The sequence below is a fragment of the Pistacia vera genome, unplaced genomic scaffold (genome assembly GCF_008641045.1).
Source record: "Pistacia vera cultivar Batoury unplaced genomic scaffold, PisVer_v2 Contig522, whole genome shotgun sequence".
Classification (NCBI taxonomy): Eukaryota; Viridiplantae; Streptophyta; class Magnoliopsida; order Sapindales; family Anacardiaceae; genus Pistacia; species Pistacia vera.
In genome coordinates this window covers 393,646-409,997 of record NW_022196360.1, presented here as the reverse complement: position 1 = coordinate 409,997, position 16,352 = coordinate 393,646, and the positions used below count along the sequence as shown (strand labels likewise).

Sequence of the window (16,352 nt, the reverse complement as noted above, 5' to 3'; positions counted from 1 at the left end):
AAATATCCTAGTTTCTAACCATGCTTAACCCAGTACCTAGAGTGGAAACATGGTGTTTAATAAACCTCACATCAAATACCTTGTGTTCTCACATTCGCTCATTCTCTCATAACCTTGAATTGGTTCTCACCCCTATATTTATAGGTAATGTATGAGATATTATATTCCTAATAAGATTCATATTTCAATTCCTAATAGGATTCTCATAATTCTATTCCTATTTAGAATTGTATTCTTTATTAAAGAGTTTTCTTGAAGATATACAATTTTACATGGGAACAAATAGGAAAATGAGCCACAATATTCCAACAATCTCCACCTTGGCGAGTTTTCCATCACAACGATGAACACGATGAAGATAACGTTCCATCATCACGACATCCAAGTTACAGAGTAATTTTGTCCAACTTTGCTAACATTTAGGCTGCAAAGTAACTATACCAAATTTTGCCGCCAAGATTTGAGAACCACTCCAACTACAACTTGAACCCGTTGTAGTTCGCCTCTTGTGTGCATCCACCATCTCGAAATAACTTATCTCCCTGGGTCACAACTTGGAGCTCTGATACCATGTTGGAAATTTGAATCTATTCTGATACCATTTGTTGGGATATTGTGGCTCGTTTTCCTATTTGTTCCCATGTTAAATTGTATGTCCTTAGGAAAACTCTTTAGTAATGAATACAATTCTAAATAGGAATAGAATTATGAGAGTCCTATTAGGAATTAAATATGAATCCTATTAGGAATAGAATATCCCATATACTACCTATAAATATAGAGGTGAGAACCAATTCAAGGTTATGAAAGAATGAGAGAATGTGAAAACACAGGGTATTTGACGTAAGGGTTATTAAACACCATGGGGAAAGAGTCTTAGAAACTGGGATCGTTTCTACTTTAGGTATTGGGTTAAGCATGGTTAGAAACTATGATTGTTTCTGCTCTGTTTTATGTACCGAGTTTATGGTGTTGTGTACTCTTGTATATCATGTTCATGAAACTATAGTGAATTTCTCTCATCTGTGGATGTAGGCGGGTTATGCGAAACCAAGTAAATATTGTGTCCCTTTGTGTGGTATGATTTTAATCCTATGGTATTTATCTCGAAAGTATATTTTCCGCTGCGTGATCTGTTGGGATATTTTGGCTCGCTTTCCTATTTGTTCCCATGTAAAATTGTATGTCTTCAGGAAAACTCTTTAATAAAGAGTACAATTCTAAATAGGAATAGAATTATGAGAGTCCTATTAGGAATTGAAATATGAATCCTATTAGGAATAGAATATCTCATACACTACCTATAAATTTAGGGGTGAGAACCAATTCAATATAAGAGAATGAGAGAATGTGAACACAGGGTATTTGATGTAAAGGTTATTAAACACCATGTTTCCACTCTAAGTCCTGGGTTGAGCGTGGTTAGAAACTAGGATGTTTCCGCTCTGTTTTATGTACCCGGTTCATGGTGTTGTGTACTTTTGTATATCGTATTCATGAAACTATAGTGAATTTCTCTCATCCATGGATGTAAGCGGGTTATGCCAAATCACGTAAATATCGTGTCTCTTTGTGTGGTGTTATTTTAATCTTATGTTATTCATCTCGAATGTATGTTTTTCGCTATGCGATCTCCTAACAAGTGGTATTAGAGCTCCAAGTTGCAACCTGGGAGATGAGTTCTTTCGAGATGGTGGATGCACATAAGAGACGGACTACAATAGTTTTAAGTTGTAGGTAGAGTGGTTCTCAAATCTTGGCGACAAAATTCGGCATGGCTACTGTGCAACTTGGATGCTAGCAAAATTCGACATGGTTAACCTCAATATCATGGTGATGGAGCGTTATCTTTGTCATGTTCATCGTTGTGATGGAAAACTCACCAAGGTGGAGATTGTTGGGATATTGTGGCTCGTTTTCCTATTTGTTCCTATGTAAAATTGTATGTCTTTAGGAAAACTCTTTAGTAAATAATACAATTCTAAATAGGAACAAAATTACGAGAGTCCTACTAGGAATTGAAATATGAATCCTATTATGAATATAATATCTCATATACTACCTATAAATATAAAGGTGAGAACCAATTCAAGGTTATGAGAGAATGTGAGAACACATGGTATTTGATGTAAGGGTTATTAAACACCATAGGGAGAGTGTCTTAGAAATTGGGATTGTTTCCACTCTATGTACTGGGTTGAGCGTGGTTAGAAACTAGGATTGTTTCTGCTCTGTTTTATATACCGGGTTTATGGTGTTGTGTGCTTTTGTATATCGTGTTCATAAAACTATAGTAGATTTCTCTCATCCGCAGATATAGGCGAGTTATGCCAAACCACGTAAATATTGTGTCTCCTTGTGTGGTATGATTTTAATCCTATGTTATTTATCTCAAAAGTATATTTTCCACTGCGTGATCTCCTAACATATATTTCTATAATAAAAAGTAATTTTATATGTAATTTTATAATGGAGAATAGAGAGGGATCGAAGTGGGGAGTATAAAATCACCCCCTATCCATTTCAATATGGGGAATTAATTTGCTCTCCAAACTTACTTCATTCCCTAAATTAATTCCCCCATCCCCGCCCCGTAGAGACGGTTCTCCACGGGTGCCCCACCTCAATTTTGCCATCCTTAGAAATGTTACAGTTCATTATAGATAGTTACTTTAGTGTCGATCTACTCCTATACTTATTCACAAAAGTTAATGCACTTATCTCATCATCCTATAATTAAATATAATTAAGAATATACTTTAAAATCAATTATTCCATAAGTTAGAATATAAAGTTGTCCCTTAGGTTAGGATATAAGATTGGGACATATAACGTCATTGATTCATTATCATAAGAAATTTAATTTCATGATACTAAATTTTTGTATATTATCCTAAATCCAGCATCCATAATATCATAGATTACCTTTTAAGATTTTTAAATTCAATTGCATTTAAAGCAAAAAGTAGTATAATCATGCAACATTTACATTTCATTGCTAATAGGATGGTTGTATTGTAGCCATCCATCTAGGTAACTAATTTCTATGTAGTTACTCCATGTCATAGATCATATATAAAGAACAAGACATGTTTGAAGATACTTTTCATACTCGTTTACATAGTTTTAAAACCTGACCCGTTGAGAAACCCGATAAGGTGACCGAGTCACAGGCCAACCGATGATGTCTGCAACAAATTTTTTTAAAAACTACAAATTAGTACCTTAAATTTTAGTATATTATAAAATACCCCTGAAATTGTAAATTAGTCCCTAAAATTTTAATTTATTAAAAAAGCCAATAAATTACTAATTAATTCTAAAATTTTGAAATATTTAAAAAACCCCTAAAAATTTAATTTGTCCCTATAAATTTAAAATTTATCAAAAACCCCCCTAAAACCTGAACTGGACCGGAGAGGCTACCAAGTCCCAATCCAACCAATCAGTTAGGTCCAAATTTTAAAACAAAGCTTGTTTAAACAAATTTAGCTATAAAGTCACTCTTTATCTTCAAATCTAACATAGAAGTTGCATGATTCTGCCTCACAAGATATTGACACCTAAAGTAAAAATGTCACATTTACTAATCCTATGTTCTTCGGTCACAAGTCTCATCTTCAATATCAAAACCTTACAACTCTGGCAAAACGCCATTATCGAAACCTCAAGTATTCTGGCCTTACCCCCCTGACCATAGACACTTTACTTGAACAACATATCTTACTAGGTTCCCTTTTCTGAGTCATGTGACATGTGGGTTGTAGAATCAAGCTGGGGGCATTCCAATGGCAATGCCAACTCAAAGCAAGGCAAAGGCAAAAAGCATAGTCATATAAGAACTTCCTTTACTTTGTCATAAATGAGAGAAAGGTACATAAATAAATCTTCTACAAGGAAATCTGTCATCTCAAAAACCAATAAATATATAAATAAGTGAAACATATACCGCGAAGCTATTTCCTCTTACCATTCTTTATTATTATAGGTGTTTAAAATTTGGTCAATTTTTTGAACTAAGAATAAGAGAACAAAATCACAATGAATTAGCTAGCTCTAGGACAGCTCTCGCCTATGCTTAGCAGCAGCAACAACGGCATTCATTAAAATCCCACGAAATCCACCCTTCTCAAATTCATGAACACCAGCTATAGTAGTCCCACCAGGTGAAGCAACGTCATCTTTAAGCTGACCTGGATGCTTCCCAGATTTAGTCACTGATAACCCGGCAGAGCATAAAGTTTACACCCTTAAGGGGCGTAATAGACATTAGGAGGTCCACAAAGAACAAGTGTCATGGGTAGGAGTCTGTTTTGATAATATGAATTGTGTGAGTAAGGGTAATTGTGGAAAGGGGATTAGTATTTGATAAAGGAGAGTCGTAGCAGCAGGATCATCTTATTTTGTTGATAAAACAGTGGAGGTTCCTGGCTCCTCGAAACGCCAGGGTTTATGGTTACAATCTAGTTCATTCCATTTTGTCTGTTCCATTCATATTATCTTATTAATACAAATAGTGTTGAGATTGCATATTCTATTTCTTGCATTATTTTGGTTGTGGATTGACTGTGTGTTGGTTACTTATGTGAGAATTATTGCTGGTTGGTTGTGGATTGAGTTTGTCTGCAGGTGATCGTATCAATTGGCATTAAAGCCAGAGTGGGGAATGGTAAAATCCAAAATGGAGAATAGGATGGATAACGTAGAGAAGGAGATGAATACAATAAAGGAAGACATAAGAACCTTGAAGATTGACATGGGCAGTGTGAAGGAATATTTGACAGAAATGAGGGAATTAATGCGCGATGAGAGAAGAAAGAGAAGGAAGAAGAAACCAAGAAAGAGAGAAATCCTCTTCATCGGTAGAGAACCAGAATACCAGTAGAGATAAGGAACCAAATCGGGTAGACAGTGGGAAAGAGGATAAAAAGAATACCCGTAAGCTGGAGTTGCCAATCTTTAATGGCGAAGATCCGTTTGGATGGTCCTTCAGAGCAGACCGTTACTTCACCATCAACCGTATCAGGAGACATAAATGGTGGAAGCAGCAGCAATTTGCATGGAAGGAAGAGCTCTGAGCTGGTATCAATGGGTCGAATCCAGGGCACCATTCCAGTCGTGGGAAGCATTCAAAATAGCATTAATTGATCGTTTTCGGCCATCATTTAAGGGATCTGCATATGAGGCTTTAGTAGCCTTGAAGCAAGACGGGACAATCATAGAATATAGGGAACAGTTTGAAGCCAACGATGCGCCATTGAAGGATCTGGGTGAGGATCTGTTAAAGGGAATATTTGCGAATGGGTTAAAGGAAGAAGTAAAAGCTGAGTTGCATTTGTCTCAGCCAAATTCACTATTTGGGCTGATGGATCAAGCCCACAGGATTGAGGAAAGGAATTGGGTGCTTGAAAAACAAAGGCCCAGGGCGTTTAAAAATCAAATGGGTCGAGGGGAGCCCTATTCACGGGTCAGCCCAAACCCGGAAACCACGCACACTAACTGGTGGAACTCTAGCGCAAAGCCACTAGATCCCCTTTCGTTTTCGTCAAACTCCAGTAAAGCACCTGAGCAAAGAGAGAAGGCGACTGGGTCTGTGGGGTCCATCAACCGGAACGACAACTTCCGATGACTTTCCGATGCCGAAATACAGTACAAGCGAGAGTGTGGGCTTTGTTACCGTTGCGACGAGAAATTTGGGCCAAACCACAAGTGTAAAAATAGATCTCTGCAAGTTTTGTTACTCGTGGATGATGAAGATACAAACCCACTAGAAGTTGAGACAGAAACTGACAAGGAAGCCATCGGTAAAGGTAAATCTCTAGCTCTTTCGATGAACTCTATTGTGGGTATTTCATCGGGTAAAACCTTGAAGTTAAAAGGGGAGATTAGGAATGAGAGTGTTGTGGTGTTGGTGGATAGTGGGGCTTCCCACAATTTCGTTTCCCATGAGGTTGTACATAAGCTAAGGTTGAAGGTGGATAAGGGGAGACCTTTTGGAGTCATGGTTGGTGATGGATGTACCATTCGGGGTGAAGGAATTTGTAAGGCAGTGAGCCTAAAACTCCAGGGGATTGATATCCAGCAGGAGTTTTTTCCGTTTGAATTAGGAGGTGCAGACGTTGTGTTGGGAATTACATGGTTGAGTAGTTTAAGGGATGTGAGTGCCAATTGGAAGAGACTAACAATGGAATTTCACTGGGAAGGCAAGAGGGTAAAACTGAGAGGGGATCCTTTACTGGTAAAGACTGAGGTCTCACTGAAAACCATGGTCAAGTCTGTGCATGCTACGGGAACTGGCTACGTAGTGGAGTTTGGAGCCATAGGGCTTAAAGAAGAGCCAATGCAGGAGGAAACTGACCCTAGAATATTAGAGGTGATAGATAGTTACCCCCATCTGTTTGACCAGAACCTAAATTACCACCCCATAGGACCCATGACCATGCCATAGAACTCCAACCAGGTTCCAAACCACCCAATATCCGACCTTACAAATACCCGTTCTTTCAGAAGAATGAAATCAAGAAGTTGGTTGGAGAAATGTTGACTGCCGGGATTATACAGCCTAGTGTTAGCCCATACACCAGCTCTATCCTATTAGTCAAAAAAGAAGGATGGGAGTTAGTGATTTTGTGTAGATTACTGGGCATTAAACGACATTACAATACCCGATAAATTCCCAATACTGACCATTAAAGAATTACTTGATAAATTGGTGGGGGCAATGGTTTTCACAAAACTAGATCTAAAGTCAGGATACCATCAAATTAGGGTGCGAGAGGTTGATGTTCCCAAGACAGCCTTTCGCACACATGAAGGGCATTACGAGTTCCTTGTGATGCCTTTCGGACTCACTAATGCGCCTTCAACATTTCAAGCCTTAATGAACTCAATATTTAGACCTGTCCTCCGTAAATTCATCCTGGTCTTCTTTGATGACATCCTTGTGTATAGCCCCTGCATCTCCACACACATCCAGCATTTACAACTAACCTTTCAGATTTTGCAAGAACACGAGCTGGTTGTTAACAAGAAAAAATGTTCGTTTGGCCAATCTAAGCTGGAATATTTGGGTCACCTGGTTTCAAAAAAGGGAGTAGAGGCAGATCCGAAAAAGATTGAGACCATGGTGTCTTGGCCGCGACCTGCAAATGTGAAGGGATTGAGAGGTTTTCTTGGGCTGACAGGTTATTACCGGAGATTCGTAAAACGGTATGGTTCAATCGCACAGCCCCTTACTCAGCTACTGAAAAAAGATTCCTTCACTTGGAATGATTCGGCACAATCAACTTTTGATAGGTTCAAGGAAGCCATGACTACTGTCCCGGTTTTAGCAGTTCCAGATTTCACACTCCCCTTTGAAATTCAGATAGACGCATCTGGAAGAGGTCTCGTGGCTGTTTTGGTGCAGCAGGCTCGACCTATAGCTTTCCTTAGCAAGGCATTCTCCCCTACATCCAAGCTAAAATCGGTTTATGAGCATGAATTGATGGCCATCGTCTTTGCGGTCAAGAAGTGGAGTCACTATTTGCTTGGCAGAAAATTCATAATCAAGACTGATCAGCGCAGCCTCCAGTTTTTAACGGACCAAAGATCAAAAACCCCAGAGTAACACAAATGGATTTCCAAGCTGATGGGTTTTACCTTTGAAATTCAGTACTATCCAGAGGCTTCCAACCAAGTGGCAGACACTCTTTCAAGAAGAGAAGACGGGACTGAATTGGCACACCTTTCAGCTTTATATGCAGTACAGTTTTCTGAGTATGAGGACATGGCTTCGAAGGCACAAACAGATCTGAAACTCAGGGAAATCATTCAGGACCTTCTCCTTGATTCTTCTAGTCGACCCAACTACCACCTCCGCAGGGGTTGCCTATTCTATAAGGACAGGCTGGTTATTCCAAAAGGGTCCAGATTTGTCTCCACATTATTGGCCGAATTCCATCGGAGTCCTAGTGGAGGCCACTCGGGTTTCTTCAGAACATACAAGAGAGTCTCTTCAGTAGTTTATTGGGAGGGTATTCGGGGAGATATACAACGCTACATTAAGGCTTGCACTACCTGTCAACTTAATAAACAATCGTCGTTAAAACCAGACGGACTCCTCCAACCCCTTCCCATTCCAGATCAAGTTTTTGAGGATCTCTCTATGGACTTTATCGGGGGGCTACCATGTTCGAAGGGAGTGGATACCATCTTTGTAGTTGTTGACCACCTGACCAAGTACAACCATTTTTTTAGTCTCGGTCATCCCTACAATGCAAAGGATGTGGCTGCCATATTTATTAAGGAAGTGGTCAGGCTCCACAGTTTCCCTAATTCCATTGTTTTTTACAGAGACAAACTTTTTATGAGTCAATTTTGGCAAGAGTCGTTCAAGGCTGCCGACACTGTTCTGAAATTTAGTTCGGCTTACCATCCACAGACAGATGGGCAAACGGAGGTGGTCAATAGGTGTCTCAAGGTGTATCTCTGCTGTTTCTGCAGTACTCAGCCACGACAGTGGCCTATTTGGCTTACTTGGGCATAATACTGGTACAACACAACCTATCACAGCTCCATCCGAATGACTCCATCTATGGACGAGCCCCCCCTTTAAAATTCACAAACTGCCCTTCTGCCATAGAAGATGTCAATGTCCAAATGACTGAGAGGAATGCCATGTTAAAGGAGCTTAAAGACAACTTAGTTGTGGCTCAAGCTCGCATGAAACACAATGTTGACCTTCATCGGCGAGATGAGTGCTTCCAGCCTGGTAACTCAGTTTTCCTGAAGCTACAGCCCTACAGGTTTGAATCACTTACCCGGAAATTGAATGAAAAGCTCAATCCCCGTTTCTATGGTCCTTACACTGTTTTGGAACGCACTAGACCAGTGGCTTATAAATTGGATCTGCCTCCCACAGCCCGTATTCATCATGTCTTCCATATTTCTCAGCTCAAGAGGAGCTTACATCAATCGATGCCCATCCAACCCCTACCGGAATCACTCTCTGAAGACATGGAATTACTGGTCCAGCCAGACGCTTTTCTCTCTGTGCGTACTCTATTAGATCGGTCTAAGGAGGTTTTCATCAAATGGCAACATTTACCTGATTTTGAAGCCACCTGGGAACCATATGAAGTGATTAAAATGCAGTTTCCTCAGTTTCACCTTGAGGACAAGGTGAATCTTCAAGGGGGGGTATTGATAAACCGACAGTGCATAAAGTTTACACCCTTAAGGGGCGTTATAGACATTAGGAAGGTTGTTAAGGGAGTAGGGTCCACAAAGCACAGGTGTCATGGGTAGGAGTCTGTTTTGAGAATATGAATTGTGTGAGTAAGGGTAATTGTGGAAAGGGGATTAGTATTTAATCAGGGAGAGTCGTAGCAGCAGGATCATCTTATTTTGTTGATAAAACAGTGGAGGTTCCTGGCTCCTCGAAACGCCAGGGTTTATGGTTACAGTCCAGTTCATTCCATTTTATCTGTTCCATTCATATTATCTTATTAATACAAATAGTGCTGAGATTGCATATTCTGTTTTTTGCGTTATTCTGGTTGTGGATTGACTGTGTGTTGGTTACTTGCGTGAGAATTATTGCTGGTTGGTTGTGGATTGAGTTTGTCTACAGGTGATCATATCAGTCACCATTGATGCTGCTCCCAACACCTGCAGGAGAAATAGTTTAGTTGGCTGTGCAAAATGAATTTGAAATAAACTAATAATGCTGAAGCTTAAGAAAACGATTACATGAAATATGCAAGAAACTGAAAATTACATAAACCCAGAAATATAAGATTGAAAAGAAAGCAATGAAAAATCACTTCATTTTCACTAATACTCAAGTCTGAAGAGATAAGAGACGTTTCTAAGATATCAGAAAAACTGTTGAACACAGTTATTTCAAGTTGCAGTGTAACTTCATTTTTTTCATCTAAAGAGAAATTGTGAAAGTTCTCTATAGATAATTTCTTTCATGTAAATCTACTCGTATACTGGTGAGCGTGGAAATGAAGCTTTGTATAATTCTTTACCTGTAAATATCTCAGTACCCAACATCAGATAACGATACAGCAAAAGAGTGTAAATAGTGCGTAATTTCACTTGTAGACTCATACTACAAATCTATTTCCACACCACAGCACCCAACCCATTCCCATAATCTCCTTTAGTCGAAACCAATACTTACAACCACAAATCTAAGGAGCAATTACATTGTACCATGAGCATAACATTTACATTGCATTTGATTCATTATCCGAAAACAATTTTTTAAAAAATAAATTACAATCTAAATTTGAGTTGTTTATCAATGTCTTATATCGAACAACAAATTTAATATAATACCTGAAAATTGTTCAGTTTTCAAAAATATGGGAAACTAGAATAAGGACTTTGTTTCTTTTTCAACCAAATGTGTTATCTGAAAACTGTTTGTATCTCTAGTTCTCGCAAAACAGAAAAAATTATACCCAAATTTAAATAACAAGCCCTAAATTCTTGCCACTTCCTCAACAATAATAGTAGCCTTTATTGCAACCAATACAAATAATAACTAGGTGGTAGCTGTGTACGATATATGTTTAGATAGGATAAAGAAATCCCATTCAAATAAGAGGATTGGGTTTAACACTAGAAGAATGTTATCTCCTATTACATAGCTCATAAAAGTAGTGAATGAAAGAAATTGGTATCACTTACAGTTTGTGACGCTAGACCTAGCGCAAGTTCTCGTGGTAGACCTGCAGCCACTCCACCATCAGCTAGAGCTTCAATTGCCAAGAAAATATATGCTGGACCGCTGCCACTGAAAATTTATAATAAAAAAAATGTTTGATTAAAACAACTAGACAACTCTACTTGTCCAGAAATAGATGCATTAATAGAAAAACATATTAGTAGGACTTATTCTTGCCCATGGACCCAGGAACCTCAGTATGGTAAATAATGAAACTAGTCCTCGTGGGCAATTATTATATGAGAGAATATTCCAAGATACTGAGATTATAAAATGGGAGACCATATACCTCAAACCAGCGATTCCATCAAACAATTTCTCATCAGCCTGCCATACCTTGCCGACTGATCCAAACAGTTTAGAAATTAGCTCCCCATCCTCTTCTGTTGCAGCTCCTTCCAAGCTCATAACTATTAGAATACAAGGAGATTAGTTACCTTTACATTTTCATGCAATATGCAAATTTGAAGTGGAAAAAACATACTACAAACATGAACAAGATGAACTCATAAATAAATGTAATTTGTCAAAGAATGAAGGTCTTGGCAGTAATTAACGTGCCAACACATATCTCAGTAATTTATCTGTCAGACAATAACAAATACAATCTTATTTTTGCAATGTGTAATTAGTTAATTAGTTCTTATATATCAGATCAAATATTTTATCAACAATTCTACAGCAGCTCATGAGAAAATTTTTAATAAAGGAAAATTCCCCTTTATGCTATTTGTTTTTATTACAAATTTGAACATTATAATAAAATGCACTTGTAATTCAGTAATTTTTTCATTTTATATGATAAAATTATATGAGATAGCAGTCCAGGATTTCTATTGCTGAGATAATAGGGCAAAAAACAGTTAAATGTCAAGGCAGAGGGGAAAAACACACCTGTTGCTGCTTCACCAATGGCTGAAGGTGTGTTGGGCATCACCCTAATAAACCGGCTGTGACCAGCCCATTCCTAACAAATGAGAAACTTTATTTCACAAAACTAACAGATTCATAAATTAAGAACCTCAAAAAGCAATGGATGTCGGACGCAGGCACGAAGAACTAATTACAAAGTCTAAAAACATATCATGTAACCGTAAAGTCCCAATTTTTGAACAGTTTCAAGCCAAATCATGGAATAAATATAAAGTTATATCATAAAACTTGAAATTTCAAATGACTAATGAAGCCAAACAAAATTCAAAATAAATGTTCCATTTTCTAAAAAAGGAACTGATTGTAACAATAGCAACCATACCCCAAATGCAAGAATGTTTCCCACTACTCCAACGCAGTACTACTTCAACAAAAACATATTATGGATGAATAAGGTTCTTTAAATTATTCTTTTAGGGCTGTTAGGCATTTACTTTCAAATAAACATTTCTTATTTATCTTATTCCTTTCAATCGAACTTTAAAGTAAAATATACAACGTAGAATCTACGTATGTTAGAGTGTACGCCGACACCAAAGGTTTCGAAAGCGATTCGGCGATTGGGATTAGAATGAACGGCAGTAGAGATACGTTGGGGAGGGTGCACACCCGATTGTACCACTCCTCTGGCAATACTCTCGGCCATTTTGCCTGCTCCGATGAAGCCCAGTTTGTAGGATTCAGGGGAGATTGGAATGGCCTCCATGTGTTTGAGATATTGTTTGACAGACTAAAGAAAACCAAAAAACACCACCAATAATTGAGATGAGCTCGGCTGAAGTGAAAATGAAGATGGCAAGTGAAAGGAGAATATGATCTTTTTAGGGACGGAGTTCTTGTTTCGTAGTGTCACATGTCGAGGTCGACCCATTGACTGCTTTTGTTGTTTTTAAACCCATGTGTTTTTAAATATTGAGAGTAAACTACCTCACAATCATTTCTTAGAAGATCAGTGAACTCATCTATATAAGATCTGTATAAATTAATCAATTATAAACTCTCATGTTAGGGTTATGAAAAAAATTATTAGTATAATATTTTTAAACATAAAATATTGGTATTAGAATTTCATTTTATATTATTTTATTTAAATAATAAACTATATACTTTTACGCGTGGCCAACCTCACCATAGCAGGGCCGCACTTGGCGTAGTTGCATCAATCGATACACATGGTTAGAAAGTGATCGCATTTTAACCGTAATTTATTATTTGTTTATTAATGACTTAATAACAATTAATATATTAAAACAATCGATAAATAATTTAATAATATTTATTAACTCATTACATAATGACAAAATTATTCTTTATATCTTAAAAAGATTTTGCTATTTATTATTATTTTTTTAATTTATCAATTATAATATCAAGATGGAAATAGAAGGTGATACTGATAGCCGACACTTTTAAGATAAGAGATTATGAAGCATACACAAACTGACCAAACACTCCAAAAAAGATGAGACATGATGGATGTAATCGTAACGAGCATAATAATAATATATAATGAGCCCAAAGTGCCAAAGTCACCTAATTGGATCCAAATGGCTTGACCCATAGTTGATGTTGAAGAAATTAAACCACAATACATTATGTGAAAGGGAGAAGCTTTATAAGTAAAACATTTGGTTAAACGTAAAAATGAGACCGTGCAACAAAAATTATGTGGGTAAATTATTTACCCACACCATTTCACCAAGTTGGAGAATCAAATATGAGACTGTCCACAAAAATTAAACAATTGATAGACGTTCTTATTGGAGATTCTTTTCAATCAATTGTGTTTTTTTTTTTTTTTTTTCTAGAGAATAAACCAAAAATTTATCAAATACAAAATTCAAATTCAAATTATTCTTTTTATTTTAGAGATAAACTAAAAACTTATCATACATAATTCAATTCAATTATTCTTTTTTATTTTAGAGAATAAATAAAAACTTATCAAATACAAAATCTCAATTCAAATTGAATTTTTTTTTTTTTTGGTAAATAAGCTTTTATAGAAAAAAAATATATAAGAGAGGCCTTAAAGAGCAGTCAGCCTACCTTAGGACATACCCTGAGTTAAGTGCAAAAGAATGATTCTATCTAAGCCAACCCCTAGACTTTTTTTTTTTTCCATTCTTTTACCAAAGAATTGAACTAAGAGGAGCCAAAGAAATGCAAAGAAGCCAACCTACCACAAGACATACCCTGGGTTGGTTTAGAATTTTCCAAAATAAGATGTAATACCTAAGCATCCACAACATGGACATTTACACATAGAGCCACAACCAACACAATGATGTCACCAACCATAACCTCCTTAAACCACAAAGAACCCATCACAACACATCCTCCCTTACCACAACTCCCACAGGAACTATTGAAGATGGATTTAGGAAGCTCTCAATTCTCCACAGTCTCTGATTATGTGTTTCCCTTAATCTTACTTAGGTCCAAAGCTTTGTCTCTCACCAAGGACTTGATGGAAAATTTGTGGATAGTGGGAGCATCTTTACTTTCCCCTCCAAAGGACCTACTGTTTCTCTCCTGCCAATAGAGTACATGGTAGCTCCCAAACTCAACTTCCCAAGTAAATACTTAAATTATTCTTCTTCCATCTGTAACAAGGGGTTGACATAATCATTCCAAGGCGGTAACATAACCAAGGGAAGAAGTTCAAGGACTTGGTTCCAAATGACTTGGGTGAAATTGCAACCATAGAAAAGGTGATCCAAAGTTTCAACCCATAGCTAAAACTTAGAATTTTTGTAAAATGCCTTAAGGTCGAGTCGACATTTTCAACTAAACGTGAATGGCTAAATCAAAAAACATAAATTCCCTAAGGTCAAGTCGGTATGACCGACTGAAGGTGAATGCATATGTGACACTTAGAATTTTTTATGAATAGTACTTTTTATTGATTTATTGAAACATAAGTGCCCTAAGGCAATTTTGGCTAAGCCGACTGAAAATAGGGAGGTGAGCAGCCTCACTCATCCCTGTTGAACAACATAAAGATGGACCGAGTCGCGGCCTATCAGAAGTGATAGTGCTTGAGGTGGATAGCATTCTACCTATGGTTGATGTCTTTACCCTCTCTAGAGACTGAAGTTTGTAGGCTTTTGCCAACTACTTTGTGATCTTGTATGGTCCCTCCCAGGTAGGAACAATTTAGTCAGCATTGATCTCCTTGGTGGTCTTGGAAGACTTTGCGGAGGACCCAGTTGCCCTCTTTGAATGTCCTCACTCAGACATTTGGTTGTAATGTCGAGCTACATGTTGTTGGTATATCACATTTCTGATCTAGGCTTGTTCCTGAAGTTCATCGACGATGTCAAGTTGTGGGCATAGGTTCTAGCTGTTGACTTTTCACTCATCCACTAGAGTCTAGGTGAGGGGACCGACACCTCGGTTGGATAACTGCTTTCGAGTCGTATGCAAGGGAGAGTGTGTCTCACCAGTTGACGAGCGGATGGTGATTCGGTAAGACCAAAACTCCTGGTAGTTCATCTACCCATGCTCCCTTAACTTTCTAAAGGTGTGTCTTCAGAGTCTACATGTAAACTCCGCATATTATTCCAATGCCTTAAGGTATGAAATTTACCTTTTAAGTAATTTTTTTTTTTTAAATGGAAGGGTAAAATGATCAATTTACATGTATTTCAGATGTGGCCATTATAAGTGTAAGAGGTGATGTCATTGAAGGAAAATGAGGGTAAATGGTCATAAAGTTGATTGATATGGTTAAATGGCGTAAACGATAACCAAGGGTATAATGGTCTTTTCATACAAATCCATATGAATAAGTATCCATAAAAGTTCTCCAAGGGTAAATTAGTCATTTACCTAATGGGATTGCTTAATTGTTAAGTGTTTTAAAGAAGTCAATGGCATTAAATGAATGCTAATCATTATGTTGTGGTGGAAATAACCAAACGCCCTTATATGAAAAATTTATGCCAAATGACCCTTATATCTAACTTTGATTGACCAATCACATTAGAGCAACAATGGAATAAATATTTACAAGGTTTTAAGAGAGAGTAGTCTGCCTTGTACACTCCAAATATATCATTTTCTTCTTCATCTCTCAAATCCACCATAAAAGCCCACTAATTCAAGTATTTTATTCTCATATTTCTTAGGGTTTCAAGTTGTTTTTCAAAGAGATCACCATCCACACTTAAAGAACTTCAATTTCAGGTTTAGGGTGAGTTTCAAAACCCTATTTTTTCTGATCTTTTTTAAAAGAGAAATTCATAAGTGGTTATATGTGTAAGGTAAAAAGGGTGAACATTTTGAGCTAAGAGAGTGTCCTTGTGCTTTGTACACTAAGGTAAGGAAAAAAAATCTCCCTTATGACTACAATTGATAACACCTAGGGTTTATAAACTTACATTTATTATGTTAATATGAGTGTGATGCTATGTTTTGGTTTGGTTGTTTAAATGGGTGTGTTGATTGGTGTATTGTGTGCATATGGAGGATGATTATGCCAATTAAGAGTTTGTATTTAGATGATGTTTTGGCACTTTTTGGTTCTGTAAAAAGGGATGTTTTATGGCCTTTTATACTAAGAATGATATGGCAAATGATATGAATGTGCAAATGAAGGTGACATGGTAAAGTGAATAGAATTCGGACTTGGCTTTTTGAGACTTATACTGTACATGCTTCACTGAATCAGTCATAACTGAAGTTATAGAAGTCC

The 16,352-nt window shown here is 37.3% G+C and overlaps 1 pseudogene; it reads right to left on the bottom strand.

Moving 5' to 3' along the window:
• Positions 1-4,056: 4,056 nt before the first annotated feature.
• LOC116106800 lies at positions 4,057-12,485 on the bottom strand (annotated as a pseudogene).
• Between the last annotated feature and the right edge of the window lie 3,867 nt (positions 12,486-16,352).